General features: G+C 43.4%; 1 long non-coding RNA gene across 1 annotated transcript; it reads left to right on the top strand.

Moving 5' to 3' along the window:
* The first annotated feature begins 568 nt into the window (after window positions 1–568).
* LOC124969774 (uncharacterized) lies at window positions 569–20,607 on the top strand. The gene is made up of 3 exons (XR_007106033.1): window positions 569–670; window positions 17,253–17,343; window positions 20,494–20,607. It is a non-coding gene; the product is annotated as an uncharacterized LOC124969774 (long non-coding RNA).
* The last annotated feature ends 2,041 nt before the right edge of the window (window positions 20,608–22,648 follow it).

Here is a 22,648-nt window from a genome sequence, read left to right as displayed (position 1 = left end):
TCTTCTTTATGGAGACTAGGCGTATAGCTCAGTAGTACAAGACTTGCTAGCAGTCATGCAGCCCTGGTTCAATCCCTGGCACTTCAACAGTAAGTAAATAAATGGCTTTTCTAAATAAAATTTCAAACCTCATGTAATAACTTTATTTCAACACGTAATGTTGTAAGACCGAGCTCCAGGAGATGGGCAGCCATCAGAAGCAGGAGGAAGGTGATCACTGAAGAGCAGTATGGAGGGCAGGCTCTGTAGACACTGAAATAGCTAGAAATCGAAGAGGATAAATGGTCTGATGAGGGCAGCTTGGAAGCAGATCTTATTTGTGAGACACGTAGGAATCAAGGTACTGACGGAGCTCTAGGTCCACACAGGGTGGCAGAAGTGGGCAGAAGATGGACATATGAGCACCTGAGAGCAGAGCTGAATGAATAAAGAGTAACCCAGGAAGGAAACCTGGTGTATGTGAACCACCTATGAGTCACAGATCAGGCAAGAACGTCAGGTGGCCAGTCTACACAGGTCAGGTGGGAATCCTGGAGCAGAAGCCTGTGGTTGTTTATACACCCAGAGGTAGAGAGAAGCCTGCAGTGAATCCAGCTGAAGATACGGAAGGTCACTGAGAAGGGGAAGCCCACACGACTCCCAGGATGAGGAGAGTGGACCAGCTGAGAAGGTGAGAGGGGCTGGAGGCCACAGAAAGCTGAGAAGGGACAAATCAAGGGAGTCGCTTAGGAAATGCACTGTGATGACAGAAGCACTGTCACTCTCAAGAGGGGACGTCAGGAGCAATCGGGACAAGAATATGGCAGAGTGGGAGCATCCAGGCTTCTGGAACCAAAGAACATGCAGAGCTGCATGTGGAGGCTGAGCAGAGCTGAGGGGTGACAGCAGCGAAGCTGTAGTTGCAGGTCAGAGGAGCAGCTGGCTTGCTTAGGGAAGAAGGGGGAGAATCCAAAAGTGTTCAGAGTGATTACAGCAGAACAGCAGGAGGGCAAAGGAATCAGGGTTTGATGTGATGATAACTTACACAGAGTGGATCAGGTGAGAACATTGAAATGACAGCATAGAATAATAGGCAAAAATAGTTACATATGAGGAGAAGAGGAGGCTACTGGTCTTCAGAAGACAAGTAGCACGCCCAGACCATTGTGACCAGAATGGAAAGGGCTGCAGTGAGACGGGGGTCTGGGATGGCTTACGAGTAAGGAAGGAAACATGGGGAAGTAGCATTATGATGGCAAAATACTGAGAGAACTGGAAAGAAACAACCAAGTGGCACAAGAGAGTCCAGCAGGGCACCCAGGACTCCTGTCACAGAAACCAGCCCCAACACTCATTTTGTGTCCTGTGATTACTCAGAGTTTTGATCTCATAAAACATAGCCTGAACTAATCATATGTCACACCAACTGGAAAGTTGAAAAAATAAAATAGGTGTGGTATTAGTAAAAGGGGGAGGGGGAATGAGTAAAAGGCAGCTCGGCAGTCATGGCTACCTTCTGTGTGCCGTATAATTGTCCAAAATCAGAAAATATAATTTTTGTTTTCAAAATCAACTTGTTATATTTAATGTATGTAACAAGAGCACTCATTTTATGTGCATGTTTTGATAATGTGGGGAAAATTTCATTGACCATTTGTTTATCACCAAAATAATGATACAGATATTCCTGTGACATTTTCCCAAAGCTCAACCCAGCACCCACCCCTGGGAGTCCATCTGTAGATTAGACCAGTCTTTCCTAAAGATTCATAAAATGGGAAATAGACAGTGCTTTCCCAGCTCAGTAATATTCAGTCAACATAAATGTGTGGAATTTTTGCTCTTTTATTTTAAATACTTACAATGTACCACTCGTGCAGTATCCCCCGCAGCGTCAACACCACAAGACTCTAGGATAATATTTACATTAGGGAATTGCCGTCTATGCCAGGAGTCTGCAGGTCTTTACCATTTTACCACTTGTATAGATTTTTGTAACCATCACTGAATCAAGGGACAATCAGGAAAAAGGCCAGGTGAAGGAAATGCATTCTGACATTCCCTTAAAGACTCCCTTGACCTAAGGAGAACCCTCGCTGGAGGGTGGGAGGGCTGTGGGCAGCCAGTGCTCCCAGCCTGTCTCCTCTGAGCTGTCACACGAGGCAGGCACGTTTCAGACGGTCCCTAGCGGGGGCGCACAGACCCTTGGGAAATAGAGTCCCAGTACTGGAGCCTGCTGAGGGCCCGGGATCACGGTTTCCGACTTCCGGACTTCCGGTGTGGCCAGGAAGTCGACCTGGCAGTGGGAATAGGAAGGCCAACCTCGGTTGACCGAGAAGTCGGAGTTGGTTGCCTGCCCGCCCAGAATTGCCTGGGACGGGCCTTCCCTCGAGAGGACTTAGCTGGTCAGGGACTTGGGAAGGGCGCCTCCCGCACAGCGATCAGGAAGACAGAACCAGTCTGGAGACATGACGCAGCCTGGTGCCACCCCACACTGTCTTGTTGACGTCATGATGTCCCTGTCCCTCTCCACACCCTCTTCCCTTGTCTTCTTCCCTGGACACTCACCTGGCTCCCTCACTCTGTGGTAAGGACCCAGAAGGCAGGATCTGAGCCTGGTTTATTGCTCTACTCATCCACTCCTACAAATGCTTAGTGAAATTCCAGTAAAACTCAGGAGGCTGACACCAAGGTGAGCTTCCCTGGTTGGTCCGTACATCCATGTCCTCTGAAGATGTTGCATCCTGAGGACGACAGTGTTCATTCGATCCTTCCTAGACCTCCAGCCCTATGCCTTTTCATTAACTGGTCCCACTAGCGTCCTTTTTGACATGACAAAACAATAATTAAAAGATTTATGCTCCTCTAAATTCAGTGAGATGTTATAGAGAATTATGCAACAGGATCGTGGGAACCACCTAATTTGCAGCTAGTTGATAAGAAGTGGGAGTGCCCTGGGAAACCTGGAAGATAGGGGAGTGTCCACAGGGCCTGTGGCCTCAACCGATAGCCTGTGACCTACATGCAGTTGATCAGCATCAGAATTGCATTGCACAGTGCCCATCTTAATGACTTCTCCCTTCATGGAACTTTAACCTCTTTAGTTGCTCCACTCACCCAACCACCATCCGTCCATTTTAACACATCCACCCAACCTTAAGCTCATTCTTTCCAGCTCCTTAGCATCATCTCCACTTGCCTATCTAACCTTATATCACACCTCATCCCTGGCTCTGTTGCCACCTCTCTTAGCTTTGTTTTACCTCTGACTGATACTCTGATTCACCTGCTCCTTTCCACAGCTGCTCCATATTCTCTGCTGCTCCCTTGTCCCAAGATGCTTGTCTGTAGCCACCCAGTGCCCACACTATTAGCTCTTCCTGTCTATCTATCTAGCAGCTTTAGCTCTTCCCGTCATCTCGTTCTTCTCACAACCTGCTCTAGTACTTCATGTCCCTTCACGAGTTTCTATTTCAGCAAGACCCTTTGGATTTTCTCTCTGTTGAGGAAAACAAGAAATAGAGGTTGTGGAAAAGACTCCCATTATGACTTCAGTAGCAAATTCCACCATTCCCTGTGTATCGCCATCCTTGGACCATTACCAGGAAGGCATCTCCTGTTGAGACGTCTCTCCTGGATTTTATACAGCTGCCCTGAATTTTGTTTGACTCTTCCTGTGTTGTCTCCCTCAATGTCCTCCCTGTGTTTCCTGCTTCCGTTCTCCAGTTTAGCATTTGCATGTTCCCTGTTGTTTTCCTACATGAAAAATAATTGAGGTGTTTTCTTTCCCTCACAGCTAAGAAATTTGGTCAATGAACAAGAACCCCATTAAACCCAGTTTGTCCTCAAACAGTCCAGAATGACATGATCATATGTATCATGTCATATAGAAGATTTTCTTCCTTATTACATTTCCCCACAAATGCACTATGCTGTGAACTTCAAAAGCACATAGCTCTTTTAAAATGCACACACACTTTAAAATGACAGACAAACATGTCAAGGCAAGTTGAAGAACAGCAGCTTGATATTCACACTAATGATGATTAAATAGCAAGTGAAAATTTCATATTTACAAGACTTCAGGGTATTACCACTGAGCTATAAATGTAATAGATAAAATAGATACAATAGATAAAATATTAAAAATCTCTCTTAAAATGAAAAATATTTATGTACATAAACCTGTTATAACACTGATCACTAATTAAGAACACTCAAAACTAAGAACAGCAAGTTTTCAAAACAGCAGCTATCTCAAAACTATTTAAATAAGTATTGTTCAAAATACACCAATAACATTTATGTTACATAGTAAAACTCTCAGACTTGGGATATAACTGAGTTGGTAGAGTGCCTGCCTTGCAAGCACAAGGCCCTGGGTTCAATCCCCAGCACCGCAAAAAAAAAAAAAAAAAAAAAAAAAAAAAAAAAAAAAATATATATATATATATATATATATATATATATAAACTCTATAACAATCCTGTGGTTCTAATTTCATGTTTAAAAGTAATTCCCTCCCAGAGTCCCTACATGCCCATTCAAAATATCCTAGACTATAACAACTAAAATATATAAAATACAGGCACCATTATTTATTTACCACAGAAACAATTTTTATTCAACACTCTAAAATGTAGGGGTGACTACGGAAAAATGAAACCAGAACAAACCCAGCAAATATACAGAAGTGGGTTCTGGCTTAAAACCTTTGTTTAGAAAATGGGACGAAAATTGTGAAATATATGAAGAGTTACACAGAATAGCCTATTTTGCACTTTCACTTTGTTATAAATGAATCTCCATCCTTGGGATCCTCAAGGGATGCATGGCCCAGATGAGTTAAAAGGAGAGGGTCAAAAGACAGTTTCCAGGGGGAGAGAGAGATGCATGGCTCCAGGATATTCACTTTAGATAGACGGCAGCCTTTCATCACTGCTGACACTGGGCCCAGTTGCTCTGGATGAAGGATTTCTAGCGCTTCCTGTGTGACAAACTGTTCTCTCTCAGGTCTGGCTGAGCAGCCTTGGAGCACCGAGCACATCTCTGGGAGGTCACCTGTGTGGCTGTAAAGCTAATTGAGAGATTCAGGCTATTTCTGCACGTGCAGAGGATGGCTGTGGGTGGGAGGGAGACAGGAGTGGATCCAGTAGTTAGGTCCTTGGGTCTCCTAAATAGACAGTAGATGACCCACCCTGTCATCAGGCCAGGGATACAGAATTTTGTACTTCCCCTCAGACTGATGACCTCAGGCCAATGACCTCAGGCCTCCATGGTTCCAGGACTTCTAAGGAATCAGGGTGTGATCTCAGCCCCACACCCAGAGCTCTGAATGGTAAACTTGAATCTGGAAAGAAAAAGCCCCACAAAAGCTGATGACTTTACAGGATATTGAGTGTTTCAAAGTTATTTGCATCTGTAAGATCATTTCATCTTGATATCATCTTTCTGGTAGCCATGATTCAACAGTCTACAAAAATCTTACAAATAAAATGTTGAGAGGCATTTTTCTATTATCTGTGTTCTTTAGCCTACAAAGGGGTGATATATCAAGGTGTAATTATTAGATTTATTTAGCCTAGTGACAAATGAATTAGCCATATGTGGATGTCACCACCACATTTCACCTGTTATTAACATGGACAACATTTATCCAGAGCATATAATACATTATATAAGATTCAGGGAATATCGTATTTTCAGCTTTCTTTTCAATAAAAAGTGAGTATTTTTCTCCTTTATATGCAATAACTACATTATGCTAGCTGTGTGGAAAATTTTGTAAAGATGCTCTGACAGATACAGTCCTTTTGGTGTCCCATCTAATCAAATTTGAAGAGTTAACTTTATCAAGAGACAAACTTTATCATTGTCTCCGATTTCAGTAGAACAATACTTCAATGTTAGTGATGTTTCTGCTTGAGTTCATCAAGAAAGTTACATGCTTAGAGGCATCTTATAGAATCTAAATTCTATTATAGTTTCTACATAACTATAAGCCTGGCAGATAAATAATTTTGGTTTGCTTTTTGTTTAAAACTAAAAAGTACATCTCAGTGTTCTAGACAAATAATTAAATTGTAATTCTAGTTAGGTCCAAAGTAGAAAATAATTTTGTGATTATTATATGAATTTAAAAATATTTCCAGTGTAAAATGTTCTGTTTTGTGAATAATGTAAGTATAGTATAAAGATTCCTTTCATCTCGTTTATTCCTTTAAAATAAACCATAGTTTATAATTGGTAGATCTATTTGTATGTAAGTATATATTAAAGAGGAAAGATATCTTAAAAAGTCACCTAAATTTGCTTTATTAGACTATAGCTCACTTATTGCATAGAAACTGGACTTGACTTTCCATTTTTGATGTACTTTTACTTTTCCTCAAGATAGGAACTTATTTTCTTGAAATTGGACTCTCTTTTATTACTTTAAATCAGTTGTGTATATATGATAAATTACCACCAATTTTTTTTTCTTAGATTTCATAGAGTAAATTGACATACACATTTGGTACACACACACACACACACACACAAACTGATGACTGCCAAGGAAGACCTTCCCTCCCTGCACAGTCCCCAGATTCCACCTGCTACCACCCACCCTCCTGAGTCCCTCCCAATCAGCCCCTCCCTCTCCCTCCCCACCCACTGCCTCACACTCCTCCCTGGAAACCTCAGTGTTCCAACCCATGGAACAGATGAATTGGTAGTACAGTCTATGGAACAAGGGACATTGGGTATAGCTCTTTCCATAGAGGAAACTAAAGATGTTTAGGAGCCTGGTTGTCCTCCTCCATGCCATTGGCCAGGTGGCTGGGAAAGAAATCAGGTTGCTCCTCAGGGACCCAACCAGGAATTACCTTCCCTTGGAGTCAGCATCCCAAAAAGGAGGCCAGGAGGACCATCTTCAGACCGGACTGCACCTGCCCTATTAAGTGTTACAGAGGACCACCCCTTGGTCAAGAGGCCTCTGCCAGACACCTTCTGAGGGACTCCAGTCTTTGTCTAGAAAACAAGGAGCAACACACTTGAGGAGGAGACCAAGGGGTGGATAGGAAGAGGACAGGAACATTCCTTGGGCAAGTTTCTTTGATCTGAGACTCCCCAGAAAAGCAACTGAGTGAGGGTTTGGGTAACAACTAGATATATGTGTGATGAAGAACTTTGATTATACCGTGAGGGCCCAAGAATGCACCACCTCAGAATCAGAGAGTTACTCAGGTCATTTTCTCATTTGACAGTCACATCAGAATGTGAACATGGCCTGGTTACCCATCCCTTGGTGGGAGGATGTCTATTAAAGCAGTCAGAGAGGACTGTTAGAATCAAGCTCTGTGATCCCAAACAGGGACCTTTTTCAAGTCTAACATAAGCATCCATCATCTCAGAGTCTCTCAAGGGAGATGGTCCTGAGTCCTCCAGGCAGGGGGAGCTCAGAGATAGCAGGGTACTTTGGAAAAGTGCAGTGGCTGGACGTTCCTTCTTTGTGTAAAGAGCAGGATTGGAGGCTGGCAAAAATTTAATAATGGTGCTCTGGTCGCACCACATTCATGTGCCATTTTTTGAGTTTTATTTTGAGACCACATGGTGAATCCACATCCCAGGGGTGATTAGCCTCAGTATCCAGCTCCTCCATTTCCTCCTCAGATTCAGTGGAGGACTCCCTCTTTCTCTTTTTGCCAGAGATCTTAGTCTTGAGGCCAGATTCTTCCCAGGACACTGAATCATAAAGCCCCAGCAGATCATCCTCCAACTCCTCCTCAGATTCTGAGGTCCACTCTCTCTTCCTCAAGGCCCAACATGGGAGACTGGGTTCTGCCCACGGAGCTGAGTAAAGAAATCTGGGTGAAGCTCTGTCTTGGTATTCAGCCTTTCAACATCTGATCCCAGTCCACCTTCCACACCCCAAACCTTCAAGTCTTGCCTTCTTCTGAGCTATTGTCCCATCTCTCCCCTTTGCTGATAACCATCTGCCCTGATTCTCCTTGCCATTTGTCCCACCTCCCTGTTCCTCAAAACTCTTCCTCATTATGGACATTTTCCCCCATGGGGAGGTGTGACCCTATTTACATCCCCTTCCTATGCTTGGATCTCATCTTCTAACCCAATTCCTTTCTCTGTAGTTTTTCCATCCATGTGGACTTCCTTGTCCCATGTCCATTTCTCAACTTCAGAAGTGAGCTTCCTTAGTTCATCTTTTCTGGCTTCTCTTCCCCTTCCTCTTTACCAGTCATCATGTCAAATTGGTTCTCATTCTCGCTCCCTCACCTGAAGGTTCAGACACTTCATGATCCACCACCACCTCCAGGTGGTATTCTGAGGTGCTGTGCTAGGAAGGTGGTTCCTGAGCCTGGGAGGAGACTTGGTGATCTGCCATAAGTTCTCCCAGACTCTTTGTTCCCCGCTACAAATCTTAGATTCTTAATAGGGTAACCCCTTTTTTGGGAAGTAGCTTGAATAGGGGTCTGTTTGCTCTTCTCCAAACAGAAAAGAACTCAGCAATGAAGAACAGTTCTGAGGAGAAACTATTATCCACTGTACTACCAATGGCCCATAAGGTCTGGCCCTTCTAACTAGGAAGGGTAGAAGCCTCTGATGTCATGTCCCATTCCAACCTGGCAATCAGTTTGAAGGAAAACACAGGTAACTGCCAGACTGGTATGTGCACTTGTCCTAGAGTTCTAGAGGCAATAGTCTGTCCTGCTACTGATCCAAACTCTGTCCACGATGCCAAACTATCCTACAGGTCTCTGACTCCTCTTCACTTCTCTCTAGAACATGGGTTCCTCTCTCCATTCTCCACTCCAAACATCTTGGATTCTCCTACCTCTGTGCATTCCTATTCCTGACCTCAGCACATTGGAAGAGGGAGGAGAGTGGCAAGGAAGATTAGGGAGGGCAGAAATGATAAGACCTCCCAAGAGGAAGCTAAGCATGTACAAAAGAACCCACATACATTGAATTATGAGTTGATAAAGCTAACTAGAAACAGTTAATTTTTCAAGTATATTATGCTAAGTGTCCCTGGCCTTCACTGTTTTCAGAAAACTGTCCTGGGGACATATCTCTGTCCTTAGGCATCCTTGAGACCAGGAGTCCTTTTGAGGATGTAAAATCATAGAAAACCCTACACATACTCACACTCTTCACAGTGTCTACACTTTCTGGGAGTCCATAGATCACCTCAAATGAGCTTCTGAATTCCAATTAATTTCTCTCTGGTTTACATAGCAAAGTTGGGAGCACAGATATTGCTCTTGACCTGGATATTTCACTGTCACTCATGTACCCTAAGTAAAATGTCACATGTAGGACAAGAAGCAAATGGAAACATTTCCCATTCAAGCCAAGATATAGTGTTTGCTGAGAAGATGGGAGTGCATGGGATGTGACACAGCACCCAGTGGAACTGGAGAACTGCTTCCAAACCTCCTAACTCAGCCTTCTGCTTTCCAGCTGGGCTTTCAATCCAGGATTTTTCTCTCTGTCCACAAAATGTGGTTCAATATATAGAAAGCTTACCATTGAGCCATTGTAATGTGTAGAGGTGAGTGGTGTCAACAACAGCTATATATCACTTAATAATGGAGATATTTTCCAGGAAATGAGTTACAGGATGATTCATCATTGGGCTAACACCCTAGAGTGCCCTTGAACCAACTGAGATGGCTCCAGTCTCACTATTCAGGTCATATTGTGGAACAAATTCATGTCTTTGGGGCATTGTTCCATCACTGGGCATAATGCCACCATGTGGGGCATGACTATAAATTTCTTTTGTGCAACCACCTCCATTATCCATCTCTAGCACTTTTTCTTCACCATAAACAGTTGCTCTTCTCCCATGAAACACTAACTCCCACTTCTCCTACAGCTCCTACTGACCACCATTCTACTTTCTGTCTCTATGAAACTGACAAGCTCAGTACCTCATCTGTGTTGCAGACTATAAACTTATACAGTATTTGTCCCAGTGTGTGTGCCTTATTTCACCTTGTGCACTGTCCTCATAATCCTACATTGCTGGAGCACGGGTCACAATTTTCCTCTTTCTTAAGGCTGAATAAGATAGCAGATGGGTAGACTTCTCTTGTGGCTCATCTGTTCATCCTTCTTTGGGCATTGGGTTGTTTCCATATTTAAGCTCAAAGTCTTTCTTTTACCTCTTTTGGACCTTATTGACAAGAAGCACATTTGTTATTCATGCTGTGCTTGAGGTTTTATTTTGTAATTTGTTTTAATTTTTAATTTGTTCTAATTAGTTATACATGACAATAGAATGCATTTTGACACATTGTACACAAATGGATCACAACTTCTTATTTCTCTAACTGTACACAATGCAGATTCACATCATTCGTGCAATCATACCTGTACATAGAGTAATAACGTTCATCTCACTGAGCCTGCGTTCCTCAAGATCCAATGACAGGCTGCCTGCACATCCACTGAGGACATACAGTGTGCCTAAGGACAACTCCTTTCTCATTTGAAGCCACTGAGATGTCTGATGTTTCCATGGCTAACCTAGTGTATTGGTTAGTTTTCTATGACAAAATACCTAGATAGTCCACTTAAAAGGAGGAAAGGTTCATTTTGGCTCATGATCCCAGAGGTTTCAGTCCATGGTTGCTTGTCCTGTTGCTTTAGGGCCTGTGGGCACTCAGAATATGAAGCATGTAACATAGGAGGTCTGTTGACCTCATGGCAGTCAAGAAGGAAAGAGAAAAAAAAGAAGTCAGCCCCGTCTCCAATATCTCCTCAAGGGCACACCCTGATTGACTTGACTAACCTCCTAGCACTAGAACCCACTTCCTAAAGATTCCACCACCTCCCAAATAGCGCTACAAACTGGTGACTAAGCCTCCAATGCACTGGCCTTAGGATACATGGCAGATCCAAACCACTGGCCCTAGTGCATTCGAATTTTAAATCATTACTAGAAATCAATGAAAGATTTTTAGATTTGGAATTGCTGGATTTTTTTGAAGTGTTACCTGTCAGTCAGCACAAACTATATTACTGAGATTGACTAGAAGAGATCTGTTCTCATGGGCAAATACATTCCGAACAGTATGTAATGATGCAAGTGGCCACAACGTGGTGTGTTAGAAGTGGTCCTGTTTTCACCTTGCATTCTTAGTGGGGTGAGCTACTGGGACTCCCTGTCTGTAACTGGGCATAAGAACTGTTCCTCTTGTTCAGGATGAGTTTTCCCAGGTGTGGAGATACTTTTTAGTCTACTAAGTGACTTTCCATTTCTCTTGGTTTCTGCTTTACAAAGCATACGGATGGAGTGGTGGACTTCCTCTGCTGCTCCTTGGAAAGTGGTAAGGGTGCTATAGTTAGAAGAAGCAGCTGACGACACTGCATAAGACAACATTCTACAGAGACAATACATTCTAACCAACCTAATTCCCCATTGTTTGATTTTTACTTAAACCTGAAGAAAATTTGTCCCTTTCCCCTAGAGGCAAGTCCAATAAAAGTTTCGAATCCAGATTTAGGAGGCTGGATAACAGAAGTTCAGAAACATCGGTCCATTTCACAAATCTTTGTGACTCCAGTTGTACAAATATTAGTTTTGTTCAAGAGATAGACTACAGCATTGCGAGCTTCTCAGTGGGCTCGGTTGGAGGGAATTTGGCAAAGCATATGAAAAAAATCATCTGAAATATAAATACTAACAGCAAAATGTAGAGGCATGAATAGAAACAGTGTGACAATTGTACATGAGAAAAATAAATAAAACTGTCATGAAGAACCATAAAAAGAAGTGCCAGTCCATTCATAGCTGACCAACAGAACAGTGCAGAGGGATGTGTGTTGTTACAAGATAGAGTGAATAAAGGGGACTATTTACCAGCATGTAATGAATTGGATTATATGTTAGAAAAATGAAAAAGTTCATCAAAGTTAATGTAAAAACAATCATGAATTGATTTGGTATGTCAGAGTGAACAACTTCCCTGCAAGAAGACAAAATTGATGCAGGATGCAAACCAAAACCACCTTGAGAAAGCACATCTCAACTATGATGGATGGCGAAGGCAAAGGAGATGGAAGATACCAGATATTCACAAGGATGTGGAGAAGCTGCAACTCCCTTCACCTGACTGGTGAGAATGTAAAATGGTGGAAAAACAGTTTGTTGGCTCCTTGCCCAGCTAAACACAGACTCCCATTGTGATCTAGCAATTCCACTCCACTGTATCTACCCAAAGAACTGAAAGGAGCTACTCCAAGAAGAATCTATACACATGCTCACAGCTGCATGATTCGCCATAGTCAAAGAGGGGAAACCACACCAATGTCTATCAGAAAATGAATGTGGAAACAAAATGTGTTTTCTCCATGTGAAGGAATATTAGCAGTCTAAAGAAGGAATGAAGTGCTGGGTGTGCTCATGTAAATACACAGCCATTATGCATTCATGTTCTCGCGGGTGCAAATTCACCCTCTTTGCTTGCTCTGTGATCAAGGACCTGGTCCTTGTAAATCTCTCTCCTCTGTCATCCTAACTCTGTAAAACCTTGTGTGGAGGGGATGCTGGGAGAGATATGGAGTTTGATTTCAAACTTACTCCCCCTATTGTTTGAAAAGAAAACTGGGCTCACAAAATTACCCTGATCACACAGCAATGAGGGAGAACTGAAGCTAAAAAGCATGGGGTCTGCTGCTGGGGCTCCCAAATTTACCTGCTCAGCAGCTTCCTCCCAAGGTACCCCTCTCTAGTCCCTCCCAGAGAGCACACATCCAGAAACCATCAATCCTGGTTTCATTTCCATTCCTCACCCTGATCTGTCACCCCATTTTGGTTCCCAGCCAGCTCATTCCATGTTGGTGCCTATTCCAGCTTTTGGACGAGAATATGTTTCCACAGCACCTGACACACCTGCATCAGGTGCTGAGTGCAGGTGTGCTGTTGCCTCACGGAAGTACTGGTGGGGGTCAGAGGTTTGGCCCACCCTTCCAGGTGTGCAGGGGCAGGTGCTGAGTCTGGAGACACTGACAACAATTATCAGTGACTTAGGACCTACAACTGTGGGTCTCTAAGGTCTAACAAGGAAAGCAAATCACAGAAAGGCTCCCTGACTTGCCCAACCATATAGGCATTCTCTAACGAAAACCTGCTGTACTCTGTGGGGTTTGGTTTTTGTCCTATCTTAAGACCATGTCCCTATCAGTATGCTTGTTCATATTATTTTACATTTTAATTTTCTTCTAAAACCCCTTCTGGGGCTGGGTTGTGGCTCAGTGGTAGAGCACCCACCTAGCACACGTGAGGCCCTGGGTTCCATCCTCAGCACCACATAAAATTAAAATAAAGGTATTGTGTCCACCTACAACTAAAAATTTTTTTAAAAAATAAAAGACTAAAACCCCCTCTGGAGTAGAAGCAGTTATTCTATAAATGGTTTTATTATTTAGGCATTTTCATGAGAGTGTATTTTTATATTGAAATACATAGTGGCATTATTCTGCACGCATTATTTACTAGCACATTTACTTGACAATGTTCACGGACACTGTTAGCTTCATTGTACAGGTTTTTAAAAATGATGGGGCTGCAGTTGTGCTCAGTGGAAGAGTAGCTGGTCTAGCTGGGTTCCATGTGAAGCACTGCAAATAGGAAGTTAATAATACATAGTGAAAAGAAGGTTGAATTTAGCAAAGTTGCCAAGAGTGGAGAACTTTCCTTCTGTACAGCATTTCCTTGAGCAAACTGGTAATGGAAGTATTTCTTCGATCCCTAAAAAGGGGAATAAGCTTCTTGCTTGCATTCCAGCTGGTAATGTGCTTCTGAGAGCCCTGAGGGTCATGTCTCTGAAACGGCTTGCCTCCCTCAAGGTCCTCCCTGTTTCCTGCTTCTAGCCTCTTGCTTAAGGTCTGCCCTCTGTTCTGTTGTTTTCCTACATGAAGAGCAATTGAGGATTCTTTTTCAGAGGAAAGAATTGGGCCAAGCAATCAGAACTCTGCTGAAAAATCAATGGCATTTGAAAGCAAAGAAGCAGTCCAGACTGATATGATCACATGAGTCACGAAGATGTTTATTAAGTTTCCCCACAAATGCACTGCACTGTGCTCTTCAAAATATGTAGCACATGTACTTTCTTAAAATACACACCCACTTTAAAATGACAACAGGTCCAGGCACATTAAAGAACAGCAGTTCAATGTCAACATCTCAATAATGAAGACTAAACATCAAATATAAATTCCATATTAAGATTTGGGAGTGCTACCACTGAGCTATGAAAGTAATAGATATATAAAGGAAATAGAAAAAAAAGAAAAAATCTCTCTTGAAAGGGAAAATATTTATGTACATATATCAGGTAATTAATTAGGAACAGCAAGTTTTCAAAACAATAACTACCTCAAAACTGTTTCAAATAAATACAGTCATAATTCTTTGGCCAACATGTTCAAAATAAACCAACAAAATTTGTGATATGTAGTAAAACTCTATGACAATCCTATGGTTCTACTTTCATGTTTAAAAGTAATTCCCTCTCAGAGCCTCTACATGCCTATTCAAAACATCCTAGACTATGACAACTAAAAATATAAAATACAGGCTCTCAATAATTTACCTCAGAGACAATTTTTACTCAACACTCTAAAATTTAGGGGGTGACTAGGGAAAAATGGAACCAGAAAGAACCCTGGTTCCTCATTGTCCCCAAATCAATAGTATGTCTATCCCTAGGTGCCATAAGTACAACATGGTAACTATGCAGATCCTTCTAGAAGTCTGGGTTCTTCTGGGTTATCTCTGTGGGAGACTGTGCTCTCGATTCCTCAGGACTCCCTGTATCTCTGTAGATGTCTTGCTGAAAAGTCTGCCTCTGCCAGTGGTCTGGAAGGAAGAAGAGAGGTTGTTAGACTTCCTGGACACGGTTCTCTAGATGTGAAGAAGAGTTCCACCCTCAGTTAGTCCTAATGAGAGCTTCGACCGGTTTACAAACCCAGCTTTATCTCTGATCCTTCCTTCTTGACACCAGCCCTGAACCATCATTTTCAGTGTTGATCCTCACACTTTACTAACCCTGGCTTCAAAAATCACTTCATATGTCCAGAGTAAGGCCCAGAGATCTGCTTTATAGCAAGGACTTGAGGTGATAATGCAGATACAGCAGAGCACACCTGGAGAATGGGGCCTTGAACTTAACTCACTAACATATCAGCAGCATGAACCAGGAGACCAGGTGTCTGATCCCTGGCCTAAGCCCTAATTTGTCTTCATAATGCCTTTTCTCCTAACTTGGCTGCTTCCACATGGTTGAAATAAAATCTTTGCTTCATCCTCTGCCAAGTCCATAATTCTGCTGTGCACTGTGTATTTCTTAACCTGCTATGGTTCTGACAAACTTCCTTGACCATGAATTTGAGAGGGAAAAGTGTTATTGTACAAGAGGAGATTCATCCAGAAGTAGTGAGTCGGTAGACAGCAGATATTCAAAAGTGAGTTTTGGCCATAAGCCATTTGATTGAGAGCAAACTGGGAGGAAAATAGAGTTAATGAGAATTATCTTCATGGAGTATGTGAACAGTTGCATGGAATATCCTTTTGTGGCATATTCACATTATTATAAATAAATCTCCATACTTGGTATCTGTAAGGGAGGAATGGCCCAAATGAATGAAGAGGAGACGGTTGAAAAGGCAATTAATTTACACAGGGAGAGAGAAATTCATGGCTACAGGATACTCACTTTGCACAGAGATCAACCTTTCATTACTGCTGACATTTTGGCCCAATTCCTCTGGGTTAAGGGTTTCTAGCACATCCTATGTGACAAACTGTTCTCTCTCAGGTCCGGTAGAGCAGCCTTGTAGCATCCAATACATCTGTAGGAGACGATCTCCTTTCTAGTCCTTTTGAGGCTGGGAAGCTGACGGGAGATTCAGGCTGTGTACACATGGCTGTGCTGTTGCATGATGTGCAGAGGAGGGCAGTGGGTGGAGAGTGACAGGCGTGAGTCCAGCAGTTGACTCCTCTGGATCTCCTAAATAGACAATAAATGACCCTGTCATCAGGCCAGAGATACAGAATTTCATACCTACCCTCGGGACAGTGACCTCAGGCATCCATGGTTCCAGGACTCCAAGAGCATTAAGGTATATTCTTGGCCCCAACCCCAGAGCTCTGGATCATAAGATTGAATTTGGAAAGAAAAGGAGCCACCCAAAAAGTGCTGGCTGCCCAGGAAGACGCTCCCTCCCTGTGCAGCCTCCAGAGCTTTCTCCTCCCCAGATCCCACCTGCAACCACCCACTTTCCCACTGACTCTCCAATCACCCCTCCCTCTCCCTCCCCAATCACCCACAGCCCCACCCACCTCCTCACACTCCTCCCTGGAAACCCGAGTGTTTCAGCCCATGGAACAGATGAATTGTAGTCAAAGAAACTAAAGATGTCTTGTTTAGGATCTTGGTTCTCCTCTTCCTTGTCATTGGCCAGGTAGCTGGAAAAAGAAATCAGGATGTTCCTCTGGGGGAAAACCAGGAAGGACCTGAAGTTGGTGTCAGCATCCCAGAGAAGGGTTCAGGCTGACCATCTTTAGACAGGACTACACCATCCCTATCCAGAGTTGGTCCAGAGGCCTCTGCTAGACAGACACCCTCTGAAGGGCACCTCTCACACCCTGTGCTAATGACAAATCCTCTAGAGCACCCGAGGCTGCTTGCCACCTCCCTCACCAGTGCAGTTGACTCTTTTTCCCCATCTCCATCCTCGCCACTTCCCTCCAGCTCTTTCCATGTGCTCACACCTGTGTCCCTACCCAGGATCAGGACCTGACCCTGGTTTATTTCTCTAGTCATCCCTCTCCCACCAATGTCCTCATGGAGGGCTTGGTTCACGTTGTCTGCTAATGCAAGAAGCATTTTTTGATCTCTTTCCCAAGGTTCCTATTCCCTGATACTGAGGATACATTTCACAAGACTTTGTTGAACAAACAAATGAATGAATGAAGCTTTCTCTAATGCCATAATGACCACCTCACAGAATCAGTGCTATATCATAACCTTTGCAAGACGAAGAGAATTTGGCTGAATGTTTTAAGAATGCATGGATATTTTAATAAGACCTAGCTTTCCCAAGGTGTTAAGTCCCACGGGATTAGGGCAAGGGACAGGCGAGATGAGAAAGTATAATCCAATATGCCATCTTATTATGGGCCTCAAGCACTGCCGGATACAGAGGATGACTGGCCTGGGAACACAGCACAGACTGTGGTGTTTTGTTTTATTTTACAGACTGGGTTGCGCTCTGTTACACAGCCTGATGTCCCATTCCTGGGGTCCAGTGATCCTCCTGCCTGAACCACCTGAGTAGCTGGGAGTACAGGTATGTGCCACCCTGCCCAGGTAGGTTTCAGGTTTTTAGCTGACTTTAAGGATAGGTCATTTTTTTCCAATACAAATGCATGAAGCCAGCTCCACACAAAACACAAGATAAAGAGGGAAGGGAGGGTATTTGGGAGGAACAGTGAAAGGAAGACAAATGGTAGATGGTAAAGGAATGGAGAGATTGTAGAGAGGGCTTGATTCCACATGAGGACCAGTTTTGGTCTAGAAAGCGGTGAGCGAGTCATTTGCTAAGGAGGTCTGAGAGGTGATTGGAGCCTGTTTGGGGTGGATTTTAGGGAACACATAGAAAACCTCTGGCCTAGGGAGACACTTGTGTCATAGGAGGAAATGAGAAGTGGAAAGGTAACAGTCGATACCAGACAAAACCTGAAGTTAACTCCATTATGAACAAAATGTCAAAATATATTAAGATCAATACTGCCTACTTGTATCCAGAATGATCAGGACTTTTCATGGCCCAGAACAGAAAATTCAGTGAGAACAAAATATTGATATTTTTACATAGTCATGCATCACTTCAGTATTAGGTAAGGTCTAATTAGTATGCCATTAGCAAATGTCATTGTGGGAAATCATAGTGTATCCTTACAGAAGCCGAGATGGCTCTGATATTCTGGGCAATATAATCTTATGGGACACAAATACAAGTGTGGCCTGTGACTGATTGAAACATCATGTGGCATGTGAGTGCATTGGAAAGCGGTCCACTAGAAGAGTGAGTGAACTTCTGAATTGTTATGGGTGGACTCTATCAGTTCTGACGGTTGGAGTTTTCATGAACCAGAGAAGCAGAGTATCCTAGCAATGGTCTTCTACAGTAATAGGACCTGCTTCCTGACCTACAGTACCTTTCCCATCAGGGAGAGACTCAGAAGCCCAGGCCTGTGAGGAAGATTCTAAGGAACAAAGAGGCCTCTTGGAATGCCTCTGGGACCCCATCCAACTGTGAACATCAACAATTCCTAATGTGGTGGACACTCACTGACAGCACATTGGATGATTTACTTCATTCATGTTTGATATAGGTACATTAGAATCATGGAAGAGATAAAAATTCTAAACAAACAGATGTGCCTGTCAGTAAGGTCTAACGATGCATATTTTTTAAAAAGATTTAAGAGCCCAAATGTAGAATCAATCCAATGCCTGTGGATGGATGAATGGATGGATGGACAAAAGATGCAGACTTTACAGATCTATTAGCCTTAAAAAGGAAATGCTGACACATCTTCTACCAATAGAAGAGCTTAAGGGCAGTGCACCAACGAAACAAGCCAGACTCAGGGACAAATATTGTAAGAATCCACAGTATGCAAGGCAGATGCAGCACGGAGAGTTTTCAGGTTCATAGACAGTACAGTAGTGGTCAGCAGGAGCTGTGGGAGGAGAAGAGGGGAGATTTGAATGCTTCTGGAACCTGGTTTGGGTGATGAGAAGCTCTGGAGATGGGAGGGTGGTGGTGATTGCACAAGGAAACCTACACGGTGACATTTCAGCCAAGATGAACCAATGCAGCACATACATGAAAGGGGTCCAGAACATGGACTACAGAGATGTCACGGCCATCTCAGTTGGTGTAAGTGCACTCTACACAGTGTTTGCACAACGATGAAATCAACTAACACAGCTGGGAACTGTGACCTCCACCAAGAGTGACATGTGGCTGTACTGAATGCCACTGAATTCTATACTTTACAATGGTCACATGTTTTGCATAGGTATTTATTCACAATTTTTAGTAAGAAACAAAGCATGACTCGGTTACCAAGGTGGAAAGCAGAGGCCTCAGTTGGGAGGTTTGTGAGCAACTCCCCAGTTCCATCAGGTACCATATCACATCCCATGTGCTTCCCACATTCTCAGGAGAAAACAGTGTCTGGAATGGCAGAATGTCCCATTTATTCTTGTTGTACATATGCCATTTTTCTTTACAGTACATAAGTGGTAGTCAAATATGTAGGTCAAGAGCAATACTGGGGCTCACAAATTTGCCATGCAGGTGAGATTAATTGGAATTGAGAGGCAGACTTTTAGTTAATCTATAAACTCCCAAAATTGTAGACACCAGGTGAAGAGTGTGTGAGCACATGCAGTTTTGTATTTTAGGTCATCAAACTGTCCCCCAGACTCAAGGATGCCTTAGGATGTGTCCTCAGGACAGATTCCTGAAGACAGTAAAGGCCAGTGATGTTTAGCAGAACAGCTTTGAAAACCAAGGTTTTCATTTAAGTTTTTCAGCTGACAATTCAGCGTGCCTCGTCTTTCGTGTATACTTATTATCTTCCTCTTGAGAGGACTTATCATCTCTGCTCTTCCTAAATTTCCTTGGCATCCTTCTCCCTCTTGTGCCAGACTGAGCTCTGAAGTGGGAACGTGCAGAGAGGAAAGGGCAGACTCCAGGGGCCTGTGGCAGCACAGGGGGCAAGTTTCTCCTCAGGGCTGATCACTGCAGATTTCTCCTCTGTGTGGAGAGGTGCAAAAGGGCTCAGGTTCAACCAGATTCCAGAGGGTTTGCACAGATCCGAGCCTAGGTTTTGTGGCAGAGAAACAAGTTTGGGAGAACTCATGACCACTTATCAACTGTGCATCCATTCTGAGGACCAGGATTCCCAGCCTAGCACCTCAGAGTACTACCTGGAGATAGTGGCAAATGACAAAGTCCCAGGACCACAAGATGAGGGAGCTGGAGTGGGAAGAGATATGAGACAGTAGATGGCATGGAACAAGGGGTGGAGAAGCCAGGAAAGGTGGACTAAGGAAGCCCAGTTTGGGAGAAGAAGAGGACAGGATGTAGGACACGGAAGTCCACACAGAAGGACAGTCTGTTGAGAGAGGAACTGGGTTTGGAGATATGATCCAAACAGAGGAAAGGAACAGAGGGGATGTAAGCAGGGTCACTCTCCCCAAAGGAGAGTTTGCACAATGAGAATGTTTTTAAAAACATGGAGATGGGGCCATGGAAAAGAAAATCAGTAGGAGATAGAGATCAGCAAAGGGGAAAGATGGAACGATGGCTGAGGAGAAAGCAAGAGCTGAAGTGATCCGGGTTTTCTGGTGGTGGACTGGACTTAGATGGTGAAAGGCTGAATACTGAACAAAGCACCTTTTCTCTGGTTTCTTTACTCAGCCCCAGTCTCCCGCCCCATCATCCAGGCAGAAGAGGAACATGGGCGATCATTGGATTCAAAGAAGATGAATGTGGATCTGCCAGAGTTTTCTGACTTGACCCGGAGTCTAGAACCCAGGATTCAGAATAAATCTTCTGTCCAAAAAAGAAGAGATGCAGTCTTCAGATTCAGAAGTGGAGGCGGAATTTGTCAGTGTTTTGACCCAGCCTTCACACTATCCTCTGTACAAAAGAGAAAAGAGGAGTAGTCATGTGATTCTGAGAAGGAGGTGGAAGTGGACTTGTCAGTTTTCTGACTTGACTGAGAGGGTAGATCCCGGTCTTCAGACCCAGTCCTCTGTCCTGAAGCAGAAAGAGAAGCAGTCATGAGATTCAGAGAAGCTGGAAGTGGGTCTGTCCAAGTTTTCTGACTCCACACAGAGGGTAGAACTTGGGCTTCCACTTCAATGCTCTGGCCAGAAGAAGAGGGAGTGGTCATCAGAATTTGAGGAAGAGCTGGAGGATGCAGGCCTTGAGCCTAAGCACCTCTGGGTCATGGAGACACTGTGAGCTCAAGATGAAGCTAAAGAGACAGCATGTGTACCCAGTGCTACCAGAGCACCACGAGGTATTCACCAGGCTGCTAGGTAGGGAGAGACCTCAGTTAGTACCTTCCAGTGCTTTCCTGAACACAAAAACAGGAGCAGGCATGTGGGGAGACAGTTAGGGGTAAGGGTAGGGATCAGGTGCCTGAGCTCCTGGCTCATGATGTTGATATGTTAGTGATGTTTGTAGCATGGTTAGCTCAGATGGAAGTAACTGGCAAGGACCACGGTGTGAGTTAACTCCAGAGTCCTATCTTCCAGGTGTGTTCTGCTCCACTAGCAGAATCACCTCAAGTCCTAAACTCTGGGCCTGACCTTGGGTGTATAAAATGATTTTTGCAAGAGGACCAGAACTGAAAATGATGGTTCAGGGGTATCAAGAATGCAGGATCAGGGGGCTGGGGAGATAGCTCAGTCGGTAGAGTGCTTGCCTTGTAAGCACAAGGCCCTGGGTTCAATCCCCAGCACCCAAAAAAAAAAAAAAAAAAAAAAAAAAGAATTCAGGGTCAGAGACATCTTGGGATCATAAATTGGTCTAAGATCTAGTTAGGACTGACTCACCTTCATGTCTAAGAAGTGCATCCATGAATTCAAACAGCCTCTCTTCTTCCTTCCAGATCACTGGGTGAGGAATGAGATGCATTTTCAGCAGGATATCCATGGAGACACTGAGAGAGTCCTGAAGAAGAGAGGGACCTCTAGGACAGATAATCCAGGACCACCCAAACGCTTCTAAACAGAGCTACAGAGTTACCATGTCGTAACTCTGGTAGTTACCAGGGTTCTTTCTGGTTCCATTCTTTCCTCAATCATCCCCTAAATTTTATAGTCCTGGATTCAAATTTCCCCTCAGGTGGAAGAACAAGGTCCTCTTTTTTATATATTTAGGTGTCACGGTCTTGGACCCATTGAAGGTGGCACTGAAATGGAATTACTTTTAAAACATTAGAACCAGAGGATTAGCATAGATGACTTTACTACATATCATGAATTTCATGGGTTTATTTTGAACATGTTGACCACAGAGTTATTACTCTATTTTAATAGTCTTGAGATAGTTGTCATTTTGAAAACGTGCTGTTCCTAATAAATATTCTGAGGGAAGTTAAGAGTTTTTATATGTATATAAATATTGTCACTTTTAAGAGAGGTTTTATCTTTTGAGCTATTATATTTACATGTCTACTATTTTTCTAGCTCAGTGGTAGCACCCCAAATTCTCCTAAATATGAAGTTTGATGTTTAGTCTTCATTATTGACTTGTGAACATTGAACTGCCATTCTTTAATGTGTCTTGACACCTCTTTCATTTCAAAGAGTGTGTATTGTAAGAGTTCATGTGCTCCGTGCTTTGGCAGCACACAGCACATGGCCTGGGCAAACTTGATAAAGATCGTCTTTGCACCTCCATGTGCTCATGTCAGTCTGTACTGCATCTTCACTGTCAAATGACACTATTCACTCACAGGGTTCTGGGTAACTGACCAAATTTATTACCTGTAAAAAGAATCTTTGTTTTTCATGTCAGAAAACAACAGAGAAGGTGACTGATTGTAAGTTAGAACCTGAAA

This window comes from Sciurus carolinensis, chromosome 18 (assembly GCF_902686445.1).
Source record: "Sciurus carolinensis chromosome 18, mSciCar1.2, whole genome shotgun sequence".
In the NCBI taxonomy this organism is placed as follows: domain Eukaryota; kingdom Metazoa; phylum Chordata; class Mammalia; order Rodentia; family Sciuridae; genus Sciurus; species Sciurus carolinensis.
Note: the sequence above shows the minus strand (reverse complement) of the source record. Positions and strands in the feature narration are given on the sequence as shown.